The sequence below is a fragment of the Piliocolobus tephrosceles genome, chromosome 14, assembly GCF_002776525.5.
Source record: "Piliocolobus tephrosceles isolate RC106 chromosome 14, ASM277652v3, whole genome shotgun sequence".
Lineage (NCBI taxonomy): Eukaryota > Metazoa > Chordata > Mammalia > Primates > Cercopithecidae > Piliocolobus > Piliocolobus tephrosceles.
In genome coordinates this window covers 38,051,417-38,057,416 of record NC_045447.1, presented here as the reverse complement: position 1 = coordinate 38,057,416, position 6,000 = coordinate 38,051,417, and the positions used below count along the sequence as shown (strand labels likewise).

At 48.4% G+C, this 6,000-nt stretch overlaps 1 protein-coding gene across 2 annotated transcripts in view; it reads left to right on the top strand.

The window, feature by feature from the left end:
• The first annotated feature begins 1,315 nt into the window (after positions 1-1,315).
• PLPPR1 (phospholipid phosphatase related 1) overlaps positions 1,316-6,000 on the top strand; it is a 312,263-nt gene continuing 307,578 nt past the window's right edge. The window contains exon 1 of one of the 2 annotated variants that reach the window (XM_023201405.3): positions 1,316-1,691. The gene's annotated coding sequence lies outside the window, so the exon portion shown is untranslated. The remainder of the gene's footprint in view (positions 1,692-6,000) is intronic. The other variant, XM_023201415.1, reaches the window with a different exon arrangement.

Here is a 6,000-nt window from a genome sequence, read left to right as displayed (position 1 = left end):
TGTTCGAGTGTCACTTGGCATTATTATTGGGAAGATGAATGGGATGTGGGTCAGAGTTCAGCAAAAAGGCATCTGCTCGCTTCCACTGTATAGTGGAAATGCTTAGAGGTGATCTTTAATGAAAGCTTGGAAAAGATTTGCACAAGGCAGGCTGTCCTCTATTCCTCCAAAGCAGAGGGGACCAGAGGTGATCCTTTTCTGGAGGGACAGAAAATGAATAAAAAGGAGGTAGAAATCTCTTTACAGGGAGTTTCCTGCTTAGGATGTCTTTTCTTCTGTAGGAGAGAAAATGGGGCGTGGTGTGTGGCGAGACAGAGCGATTAAACAGGGAAGATATTGAAAATAGAAGCTCTTGAATGGATCCTAACCATTCTGTTTTGGTCATAGAACAATCTCATCCAAGAAGTTTCCACTCCACTTGCAAAGACTCTCACCTGCCATCTCCCCTGGCCTCAGGTTACTGTGCCATTGCAGGCTCAGGTTCTCTTACTGGACTCTTTTCGAGTTGACAGTTCTCCCACTTTACCAAGTAGCCAAGAGACCTCACAAAGACCTACAATTGCGTTGGCATTCTAGGCAAGGGGACAATGAACCCATTGTTCTTTTTTTTTTTTTTTTTTTTGCCTTCTTGAATAGGGCAAATATCTCTTCCATTTAACCCTGTCACCAAAGGAGGCTGAGTATAGGGTCCTCAGAGACTCACCTTCCTTTCACTCCTCCTTTGTTGTTTGGAAGAGTTATCGCTATTCCCCTCCTCGCCCTCACCCCATTAAAGCTGTTGCGGGACCCGACTGGACGTTGCCTTTTCTTGCTCTTAAAGGAGTGGAAGCTGGGAGGGGAAGAAGGAAGCACACACCAGGAAACTCATTTTAGTTGGGGGCGACCTGCAGCCTGTGGTTCCTCCTGGAACTCTGCGGAGACGCATCTCGGTTGCCCGCAGGGTAGACGCAATAGAATGGCCCACAGGAACGCCCGCACCAGCACTAAAACCACACCGGGAGAGGACAGCCCCACGTTACCCAGGACTCAAGGCAGAAGCGGTCTCCAAGGATGGGTGGGGATCCCACCACTGGCTTCCAGCTCTGCATGCGTCGCGGAGTCCCCGAGCAGGGCGCACCTTTGCGGCGGGGTTTCCCCGCTGCCTTCTGGGAACCCCGCGGAGCGACTACGGCTGGACGCAATCTGGCTGGCTCGCCTCTACCCTGAGCTCACTCTTTCTGCTCTGCCTGGGCTCTGGAGCCAGAACTGAGTCTCTCTTGAGCATGCGCAGCCCGGCACCCTCCCCTACTTTCCCCTCCTCCGCCCCCTCCGCGCCAGCCTTTTGCTCTTTCCTTTCATTAAACAAACAGGAGATCCGGAAACGTGGACCCTGTGCAGGCGGCAGCGCCAGGAGGAGGCAGCGGAGGAGGCAGAGCGCGGGTTGGGCGCCCAGCAGGGTCTGTGATCCCGCGCACCTCCGCCCCACGGGCGCGCGCACACACACTGACACACACATACACACACTCGCGCACACACTCGCACAAACACACACTAGTACACGCCCGCGCCGCGCGCTCGCCGGCTGGCTCTTCCACGCAGGCAGAATGCAGCAGCGCCGGGAGAGCGTGTCTCGGGCCGCCCCCTGAATGCACCTCGCTCCCGGGAGCCGGACGGCCCAGTAGGGCGCACTGGAGGACGTTCCGCTGCCGGAGGTGAGTGCGGCGCCCGCAGCCAGACCGCTGGGGAAGTCGCTGCGCCGGGGCAGTGGGGCAGCGCGGGGCAGTGTGGACCCGGCGGCTGGACCCGGCGGCGCAGGTGTCCCATGCCTTGCTTGTGGGTGTCGAGGTGCAGATGAAGGTGGCGCCGGGGCTGTGCAGAGGAGAGGACGAACCCAGGGAGGGTCGCCTCCTGCGAGGTGTCAGATTGACCCAGCAGAAAGCTACCACCTCCCTGCTCGTAAACTTTCCTTCCATGTCATCTGGGAAACGTGGAGACAAAGGGGGCGTGGAGGCTCCCTCCGTCCCGTTCCACCCTCCTGACTGCATTCCGGGCTGCAACGCAAGCCTGCACGCATTGGGTGGGTGTGCAGGCGGGGGCGCCCTGCAGGTAGCTGATGTCAAGTCCTCCCACCCGGGCGGGGGTTGGGATATCTCACCCCAAGCTGTAAGGGTTGCCGTTGATTTTCTCTCAGGCATGGGCACCTGTCATCCTTCCCTTCCACCCCGCTGCGTCCTAGGAGCACAGTGGGGGGTGTGGGGGGGGGGGCAGGGGGGGTGTCACCTGGAAAATTGGAGGGGCAGCCTTCGGCTTTCTCATCAAGCTCCAGTGCCAAAGGCGCCGGGGTGAGGCTCGGGTCAGTGCGGGGATAAATGATGAGTTACTGAAAGGCTTGCCATAATCACCTCCTAGAAACGCAGGGCGCCGGGATCTCTCCTCCCAGGGGAAGGTGCTGTCTTCACACACACCACCGCGGCAGCGCTGGGAGCTGGACAGGGGCTGCTGTGGCGGTGGCGGCAGTGGGGAGACGTGGATTTATCCTCTCCCAACCCATTTCCCAAGGGTTTTATGACACGCACATGTGGAATATGTGGAGGATTCTGGGTTATTATTTTTCTTTGTGGGGATGTCGTTTTTTTCCTTTCAACCTCTTTCCTGGGAGAGATTCTCTGCTGTGTGCTATCTAGTTGGTGGACAGGCACGGTTGTGAATATCTCTTCGGCCCAATGGAAAGGTCCTGAGAAAAGGATTTCGTAAAATGCCAGCCCTACTGGGGCGGGATCTCAGAGAGCAGTGCACCCACTGCACCCGGGAAAAGCATCAAATCGAATGGCCTTTTGAAACAGCGGAGACTGGGTCAGCCTGTGAGGAGTCGAGGACTGGGACAAAGGGAGAGAGAAGAGGGACAAATAATGGTCACTTAGGAGAGGTGTGACTAGAGGTTAATAAAGGCAGGAAGAGGTTGACTGGAGGAGAGGTACACTGCAGCATCCACTGAATTTATATGCCCCTTCCACTTGTATGCTTGACAGCTCCTATTCATCTGGTGGGACTCTAGTTTTGAGGGGTCTGGAATGTGACATCTGGAGCGTAAAAGACTTCACTATTCCTGGGATAACGTTTAGCATACTTACAAATTAGTTGTTTAGGTCTAGAAAGTGCCTCGTGTGAAAGTGTCTCCATCTTGACGTGTTGGTTGTACCTGGAAGGCGGGATGGGCAGGCAGACAGGTAGATTTTTGGCTCTTGTGCACGTTGGGAGCCTTGGATTCTTAGGAAAAGTGTATGGGGAATCTAGAAGCCAAGCTGATGCTGACAGAAGTAAACTCCGGAAGCTCAGACCCAGTACGTGTGACTGCTGCTCCTCACTGGTGGGGGTGGGGCTTCTCTTCACTTTGCGACTACAGGTTGGGGAGTCTGTCTGCTGCTTGAAATGGGGACCTTTTTATCTTTAACATTTTGTGACTTCTTTGAAGTGGGAGAAAGCATGATATTTGTGAGATTAATTGAGAAATCACTTATGAAAGTGATTTTGACTCATAAGTAAGCATAGCCAAAGGTGAAAAACTTTTTTAAGAAAGGAAAAAAAAAAAAAAAAAAGGGTGGGGGGAATTGGGAAAGGGATGCTTATTATTAAAGTAGTTTCGCTTTTATGATTTTAAAGGTATTCAGTAAGATAGAAATTTGAGTGTTTTATTTTCAAATAACTAGAGAATTAAAGACCTTTCCAGGAATATTTTCAAGTGAAATTGGCATAGAGGGGCTTTAACTATAATTGTCAGCATATGTCCTTTTTATCCCATGGTGAACACTCTCATCATTTTTTTTGAAAACCTTGGCAAGAAAAGATCAAGAATACTTTTTGCTTTCACTAGAGCTTTTTATTTGCTTTGTTACTATATATTTCCTCTTCCTTCACCTGCAAGATCAGTTTATTTTGATTATTCTAGATTCTATTTACAAGTATTTATTCACCACGTATCCTGTATTTAGCATTGGGAGTCAAATAAAATATGTAACATTGTTCTGTCCCTCAAAGGGTTCATGTTCTAGTTGTAAACACAAGATGAACACACATAAAATAGGAAGCGGGATAGTTCTGTATTGTACTATGAGCTCTTAATGTGTATGCTGTACACTTCATCCCCAACTCCTGAATTTTCTCAACATTCAGAAAACATGTGTAAGTACTTGTTACATGCTGGAGGCTGGGAAAAAAGAGTAAGAAAGTAAAAAATGGTCCCAATCATCAAGGAAACAGGTATTTAACTGTGATACAATCTGATTAACTGCTATAATTGTAGGTTAAACCATGTGCCAATAGGACAGGCATGAAAGTGATTTTTTCCTTTCCCTGGAGGATTTTGAGCAGGTGATCTTTGAGAAAAATGAACAGTCTTTTACCAGGGAGGAAAGGATAGAAAGGACATTCCAGGCAGAGGAAATACTTGAGAGTGCCTGGTAAATTAGGGTGACAATAAGCCATCTCACGTGGTTAGAGCCATTGAGAGTGAACAGCACTTGGGTGACACTAATTGACAACTAGTGCTATAGAGTGAGTTTTTCAGAGGTAAGCCCAGAATGCCATGGAAGCACAAAGGGAGGGCATCCAACTCAAGGAGGGTAAGAAGATCAAGAAGGTTTCTCAGAGAGCTTGACATTAGCTGAATCTTGAACAAGGACAAGGAGAAAAGAAGGGCTTTCCAGGCAGAAATATCTTTGTAAGGCCTGGAAGTAGTTCTGTGTGGCTATAGCGAGAGATGTGGGTTCTTAGTTTTGTGCAGTGGCACTGCATCAAGCAAGAGACATAAGGAGAGATCGAGTGTGAATAGAACTATCCAAGCATAAGAACTTCAATTTTATAGGGAAGGCTAGGGGTGTTTGTTTGAAAGTTGAGAAAGTTTGAAACATGATCAGATTTGCATTAGAGAATGACGACTGTGACCACAGTGTGGAGGATGACTTGGAGGTGGTGAGACTGGAGGCAGGAACTTATTGTGGAAATATAGGTGTTAAATGATGAGGGTGGTGGCAGTAGGGGTGGACAAGAGGAGATGTATCTGAAAGACAAGTGAAGAAAGTAAAACCTGCTAATATAAGAAGGGTCTTCCTTCTTCTGTGTGCTCCTGTATCACCCTCTTCTTCCCCAGAATTCACTTGTGTAGTTGCCTGTTTTGTATTGTGAGAGTAAGGCATTCACAGTGGCATCACCAGCATTTAGCACAGGCCTGGTGTGGAGTAGAGACCCAATAAATATTTGTTGAATGAATCATTAAATAAATGAATGAGAAATCGAGCCACGAGGTGATGATTCCTGCTTTAGAATAGTAGAAGATAAATCATGACTTCCATTTCTCCAAGGTGATCAACTGACTTGGAGGTCAGTGTTAAAATGTGCCAGGGAGGCCACAAATCAAAACAAAAAACACATTTTCTCAGCTTCCCCTATGAAGAAGAACTGTACCCTGAAGTGCCACTAGGAAATGGCATCATGACATTATATTTCTTTATATTTAAAAAATAAGATCATCACTGCATCTTGGAAGCAACAGCATTTAGCACAGTTCCTGATACGTAGTAGGATGGCAGTGTGTATAAATTCCCTTTTCCCCCTTTCTTGTCAGAATTTCCCCCTTTCTTGTCAGAATTTCCTGATTTAATATACCTTGTGAAAACTTTAAAAATAATCTGCACCAGAGAGTTCATAAGGATCTCATTTAAAGAGCTCATTGCATCATGGCATCCTAGAATGAGGGCCAGATCGTGTGTTCCAGCCATCAACACTGCAGACCCAGGAACCAGGTCCCTTACTGAAGCAAGCCCAAACATGTTGAATTTCAATCTGAAAATGCCAATAAGAGATGCCAGAATGGGGAAAAAAAACATGATCAGAGTTTGTTTTCAAATTGACTACAGGGGGTAGAACAGAAGGCAAATCAAAGATAGCACTTTGGGTTTGACCATTGGTAACTGGATTGATGGTGACAGAGGGATGGGGAAGGAGGTTAGCTCAGGAAAGTAAAAG